General features: G+C 42.9%; 1 non-coding gene across 1 annotated transcript; it reads right to left on the reverse strand.

Annotated features, from left to right (window-relative positions):
- Nucleotides 1-3,007: 3,007 nt before the first annotated feature.
- On the reverse strand, nt 3,008-3,114 carry LOC126286320 (U6 spliceosomal RNA). The gene has a single exon (XR_007551685.1). It is a non-coding gene; the product is annotated as a U6 spliceosomal RNA (small nuclear RNA).
- Nucleotides 3,115-7,265: the final 4,151 nt, after the last annotated feature.

A 7,265-nucleotide genomic window follows, 5' to 3' on the forward strand; every position in this document is an offset into this window, starting at 1 on the left:
TACATAAGAAGATAAATCAATAGAAATCAAGTTAGTCTGTAGCTAGTAACTGGAGAGTATGGAACCATTACACCAACATAACCAGAGACTAATTCCGAGAAGCTCCGAAGATTTGTCAAGGATTTGGGGCTCACTCTCTACAAAATTAGTGCTATATCCTTATTGCACTTTTCAGACTAGTGATAAATTTAGAATTATAAGACGAATGAGGAAAGAGCTTCCGTATCACCATTCCTATTTTCGGAAGTCCTAGAGGCAGTTTATAGAACATTAAACTGAAAATAGGAAGGACTGTATCTTAATACAACATACCTGAATCATATCTCTTTTGCTGATGCCGATGTTCTGTTAGTCTCTAGAGTAGATATCTGAAACAAGTAATGGAAGAATTTCATAATGAGTATGAATGTGAATCAGTATATCAGAAAAAAATATTTAACACATCTTACAGAAAACAGAAAGAAGTAACAATGAGTTCATATATCGAGTTGTTGAATCTTTGAATGTGTATTACCTAAAGGCAAGTACTGCATGGAAACTAAACGAAATACCCAAATAATAAAGGTGAGGTGGGCTTTTGATAAACTAGATTTATTTTTCAAAACTAAGATTTCGTTCAATCTAAAATACTTACTACACCTGATTTTTGGTAGAGATGTAAACTCCCATAAAAAAATGGATTCTGCATTTAGCAATTGAGAGGTACACAGTGGGAATTATTAGGAGAGAAATCAAATGAATCTGGCACGAGACTCCTTTCTGAATAATCCACAGTATCAAATAGAATGTCATCGGAGTGTATTTGGTGAGAAAGGACAGCATCTGCTGAAACGTGGGCTAGGTTGAGCTAGAGACTACGCCAATAAGAAAGAGAGGACACTGTTGAGTACAGGATACACAAGTGAGGTAGTCTCACCTCGGAAGACTAGCAAAGGTCTTAGTTTAGAATTCTGAGCGAGAATGAGTTTGAGTCCAGAGTGACGTTATCGTTAACTACGTTATATGAAGTGATGGTTAGGCACACTCTTCAACGGGCAGATAATAACTGGAAACTGTGTGGCAGAGAACCTGACGTAGTTACGATTCCTCCCCCTCCCCCGGGCCTCCAGATGTTTATAAGCTTAATGGGACACCATCATAAAGACCACCAATACTCCTCTGCCTTTTTCTGTTTCGTAGGCAGAATCAGACCAAGTTCGAGAAACTACTGAGGTGGGCGTTATGCAGATGATATTGCTATAGTCACGGAGACAGAAGAAGATCTAGAGGAAGTCCTCAGAACAACGGAAAAATTTCTATACAATCAGTATGGAATGAGAATAAACAAGAAAAAGACTAAAGTGATGGTATGCAGTACAGGAGCAGAATATGAACCTCCGAGAATTAGAATTGGAAGAGAGGAGCTGGAAGTGATACAGGAATTTACTTACCTGGGAAGCAAAATCACAAGGGATGGTAGAAGCCGGAAAGAAATTGCGACCAGAATACAAAAGGCCAAAATTGCATTTAATCGGAGAAGGAACTTACTCACCAGCAACAACATCAGTCTGAAAATAAGGAAACGCATCATGAAAGGTTTCGTTTGGAGTGTGGCCCTATATGGATGTGAAACTTGGACAGTTGGAAGAGCAGAGAGAAGACGGCTAGAGGCCCTGGAGATGTGGTGCTATAGAAGGATGATGAAGATCAGCTGGACAGACAAAGTAACAAATGAAGAGGTGCTTAGAAGAGTACAGGAAACCAGATCTCTGTGGAGGCACATCCAAACAAGAAGAGACAAACTTGTAGGGCACATCCTACGACACAACAATATCATTGGAACAATAGCAGAAGGAGTTATTGAGGGAAGGAATCGGCGGGGGCGACCAAGGATATCATACATACAACAGATCATGAATGACGTTGGATGTAACACATATGTGGAAATGAAGTGGAAAGCAGACAGAAGAGAGGAATGGCGCTCTGCTGCAAACCAACCTCAGGGTTGAACACTAAAAGAAGGCAGAATCTCACTAGCCAGTTCCACACCAAACTCGGCTGTAAGTTCCGTGTGATGATTTAGATGTGTCTTGGTTGGAAAAAAAGTCGCTTTCGTGACAACCTTTTCAGATGTGTGAAAACGTTAACCGTAATTCTCTGTAAAATGATCGAGTTGTCATGGAAATAGTCTCCCGGAATTAGAGATGTTTGTTATTGGTCGTTAGGATACAATGGTGAAGAATCACTGAAGGCTCACGAGTCGTTGTATTGACTGACTACATATAATTGATATAGGTTCCGTTTCTCATGCACAACGAACAGCTCTGAAGCAGGTGAAAGTTGTATACAGTCTTGAATAACAACCTGAAACCATACAGCTAAGCTTTTCCCACAAAGAGAGACAGAGAGAGAGAGAGAGAGAGAGAGAGAGAAAGGGAGAGAAGTATCAGTAAGCAGGCAGTATATAGTGGCTGTGAAGTCTCCATAGCAACAAAAATGACACACAAGTAAACATACATTCCCGACATAATTCATTCGCTTGATTATCCATAAAACGTCCCAAGCGAAGAGTTCCAAGCGAAGAGTCTCCTGAAAGTGTTTTATAGGATCCATCTGCAGTGCAACCACTGACAAATGTAAATGTCGTGTGACTAGGGCCTCCCGTCGGGTAGATCGTTCGCCGGGTGCAAGTCTTTCGATTTGACGCCACTTCGGCCACTTGCGCGTCGATGGGGACGAAATGATGATGATTAAGACAACACGACACCCAGTCCCTGAGCAGAGAAAATCTCCGACCCCGCCGGGAATCGAACCCGAGCCCTTAGGATTGACATTCTGTCGCGCTGACCACTTTTTTTTTTTTTTTATTTAAATCTCATTTTGTTCGCTTTTGTTCGTTGTCCCCGCTCGGTGCGGACGTCGTAAGACATCCGTTTAAGTTCGTTGTTGATCGATTAACTCAGTTTTTTTACTACAGAGGGCAGCTATCCCTCTGACCGAACACGCTGAGTTACCGTGCCGGCATAAAAAAAATGTGGAACGCTTCACGATTTTGCGTGTCATCCTTGTGCAGGGGCCATGCTAATCTTCTCTGTATCGTTCCAATTTTAGTATATGTACCGCCGAAGCGAGTACGCCACTCAGCTACCGGGGGCGGACGCAACCACTGGTACTTTGTAGGTCTCAAGCGGAAAAACATGTTAAATACCTAAAGGATTTTCGGATAATGTTCAAGACTTAATGGAGTGGGAGGTTCTATATTAATTTACGTTTGGTATCGCTAGGATCCAGATAATCTGAATTTGGTAAATACTCACTCTTACAAAATTAACATATAGGATAAGTACTGTATGCTGCTCAGAGAATTCACCAATGTTTTCAGTGACGACGTAGCGAATCAAGGTACACACTATATCGAGGTAAAAAATAATCCTATTCTCTAAATTATTAGATTATTTGGTAAAAGCAGTGTACTGTATAAAGGTGTGGATGTGTATGCTGCAGCTGATACAGGAAGAAGTTTGTCATTGTGAATACACACGACATACCGAACACAAGTACACGACGCTGGATGGCGCCAGGTGCCGTTGAGGGCACTTGATACGGTAACAGGACTACGTAAGGGCGGCAGACGGGGCCGGGCCATCATCCTAGCGAATATATGGGCTGTAAAAGAAAAATCCAATGAGATAAACGGCTTTGACAAAGGGTATATTATTTTTTACGCAGAGCCTGTGAACGAGTATCTCGAAAACGGAGAAGCTGGTCGAATGTTCACGTACTGCTGTCTCCAGCATCTGCGGAAAGAGGTAGGAGGACAGTGAAACTACCACTAGGCGTTGAATGGCTGGACGTTCACGACACTCACAGAATGTGGGGTTCGGAGGCTTGTCTGCTCTGTTAAGTAGGATAAATGGTAATCTGTGGCATCTCTACCGAAAGAGCACAATGCTGATGCATGCACAAGTGGTTTCGGAGCTCATCGTTTATCGTACATTGTTGAACATGGAGCTCCGCAGCAGACCACCCCTAGGTACTCATGTTGCAACAACGTCATCTTCAGTTACGATTGCAATGGGCACGGAAGCATCTGGACAGGGCCGTTGATCAATGCAATCGCATTTTTGCTGCACTAGGTCAATGGTTGTGTACACAAACGCCATCATGGAGGTGAATGATGGCTCGAAACGAACAGCTTGCCACGGACACAGGCTGGTGGAAGTAGTGTTATGCTATGGGAGACATTTCTCTGCGCTTCCATGGGACCTGCTGAAGAAATCGAAGACATGCTGACAGCTGCAAACCACAAGTACGCCTTCATGCTTGATGTCTTCCCTGACGGCGATTGTCATCTTTCAGCAGTAGAATTATCCTTGTCACGGAGCTAGAACCGTGCCACAGTGGTTTGAGCATCATTATGGTGAACTCACGTTGGTATCTCGGCGACCAAATTCGACTGATGTAAATCCTATGGAACCCAACTGGGTCGCTATCGGGCGCCATCACCACTTACGCAAATTAGGGGCCCGTTACTTATGCGAATTATATGACCTGTGTGTAGAAATCTAATGCCACATACCTCCAAAAAACTACCAACAAACTACCGTATCCCTGATACGCAGAATCAGCTATGTATTTCTTTCCAAAGACGGACAAACAAGCTATTAAGCAAGTAGTAAAAATGTATTGGCTCATCATTGTATGCCATGAGCGCGATTACTAATTTTCCCACATTAAGTTAGTATGCGATCGAGTTGCAGCAATACAGATACGGAATTACATTTCAAAAGACACAGTACAGTCATTCTCCGTAGTAAGGGAATAGAAAACGATCTCTGGCAAAGTTCATCCAGTAAAGTATGGAGTGTCGGAGTTACTGTGAACACTTTTCAAGGGATAACGGATCTAGCTTACTTACAAGATTACTATTACTGCTTATGACGGCTACCCGTCAGCTGTTCTTAACGATATATTCACCTGACAATATCTTAACACCTGTACAAAGTGCACAATATAGGATCGAATGTTGCGTCTTCCCGAAGTTGAAATTGAAAGTTATTAAATACGTAGGAACCGAAATCCAACCCTCCGAAGGCTCAGCAGTCACAATACTCTATTTATAAGAATGCAGAATTTCACGACTGTGCCTTGACCAAAATTTTCTCGCTATTCCAGCGGCGCCAAGTGGCTAAAATACCACAAGCTTTCGACCAAACACTTCTCGGACATTTTCAAGTGGAATGATTGCCTGTGAGCTGGTTGTAAGTTCTCATACACTCTGGTTTACGGCTGTGACGTAACTGGTGCACATGTTGTCGCCTAATATGGGGATACGTTGACTCCGCGTGCGATGCGTTTGCAGCTTTGCGATCGCTGTATCCCAAGCCGCACTATGCTGTAGGGTGCCGTCTCTATTTAGGGTACAGTGAATCTTTATTTAGATCTCTTCTGTAATTATAATGTCGCTGAAGCCGTTAGAGAGGGCCACGACAGAGGTTTCGTTAAATCTGATCCGGAGACGATTTCATAGAGCGTGTTCAGCAAAAGCCGTCTTTCATTGTACTGTCGGAGATAAAACCTCTCAGCTCCATCGTTGATCTAAAATGCTCACTGTTCGTCCGTTGTAAGATTAGTTACATTTGTGTGGCATTTTGTAGGCTCCAGGTGCTCTGAAGCCTGCCGCACTTTTTACTGGTCTGAGTAAGTGCTGGAGTTTTTACGGAGGCCTGGATATCGACTTGATTTTGTGTCTTTCAAGCAAGTGGCTTGTCTTACCCAAAACGGACTCAAACAAGGGCGGAAAAGGAAATTGCTGTCTGTGCTCTTGGTCAGTAGTCTCATTCCGATTTTCATTTGAGACAATTTCATTTATTTGATCGTTGTAGGCGTTGTTCCTGAAGATCCTGTGCAAATGACGAGCTCTCTTCGACTAAGTTATTGGCAAATGACATTGGTCATGTACGATGTAGCGATTCTATGACGGGTTGTGATGGCTGATAGCGGGCAAGTACAGATCGGTGTACATAGGTTTCCTGTAGATGTTATGGCCCAAGCGAGACGTGGAGGAAGGGCATCGTATCGTCTTTTTCTGCTTTCGTAGTGAACTGGATGTGACTTTTAATGCTACTGAAATGTTCCACTGACTCGTCAAGATTTTCACGTAGTGGGGCAAAATGACGAACGCTTCGTCAGTGTATCTAAGGAAAAAATTAGTTTTCAGTGGGGTCGTTTCTAAGAAAATATTCACGAACCTATTTATGAATCGGTTTGCAATAGCTGGTGCTAACAAGTTTATCATCGTAACGCCCTCCAACTGATAGTAATATTATAGAAGCAGAAGCGAACGAGGCCTTACTTTCCTCGATATTCTTGGCCGCCGCAGACGCAATGGATGCCTCGGAAACAGCGTCTAGAGAGTACCTACGCACACCGATCTGTACTGTCAGCCATCGTTACTATCAGCCATCAATACCAGGTACTGAAGCGCAGTATAATACAAACGTTGATGCAGCGTACAATATCGATATGAGACACCGTCAACCTGACACATGAACTGAGCCACGTACTCAAATTTCCAGGAACAAAAGCTATAAAGATCAGGAAAAAATAAATGAAGTGTTCTTAAGTAAAAAAAACAGAAAGGCCACCGACGAAGAACATGAAAAGAAATTGGCTTTATTACCATTCTGCGTGGCTTCGTGTTGCGGGACAAAGAAGTCCATCACCGCTGTCCATGTCCTGTTTGCCCGTTATGATTTTGGCGGAAACGACCCATCCGGTATTTCTGTTTCACCTATGTGGTTCTCTGGGTGCTATCGCTAGAGAGGCACTGCTGAAGCCTGTTAGCGAGATCGACTCAGATCCTGCCGCTGGCTGATGATGAGTTCGATTTGTAGTTCTTAAGCGCGGTCTAGCAACTTTTAAGTCGTTGTGATGTGTACGTTTTTCAGCCTAACTGAAGCGTTTCCAGAAAGTGTTCAATTAACATCATAATGCTTCTTTAATGTCAGGGATTTCCATTTATTCGGTAGTCTAGGTTTGCTTTATTCCTTTTAAACAGTTTGGTGTGGAATGTTCGCCACTGCATGATGATTAGGCCAAGCTACGGCGATGTTTATCTTGTCTGAATGTGAGGGTCGAACTTCTGTATTTCAGTGTGTCATCCAGTTAGATTAATTGACCAGCGTCTAACGTGCTATTTGAGTACCCGTATTTTCATAATTTTGTGTAATCTCAGTACCCTCTTTTGCTTGTTGGGACTCCGTGTTGCATGAAACAGTGAGACC

Source organism: Schistocerca gregaria, chromosome 1, assembly GCF_023897955.1.
Source record: "Schistocerca gregaria isolate iqSchGreg1 chromosome 1, iqSchGreg1.2, whole genome shotgun sequence".
In the NCBI taxonomy this organism is placed as follows: Eukaryota; Metazoa; Arthropoda; class Insecta; order Orthoptera; family Acrididae; genus Schistocerca; species Schistocerca gregaria.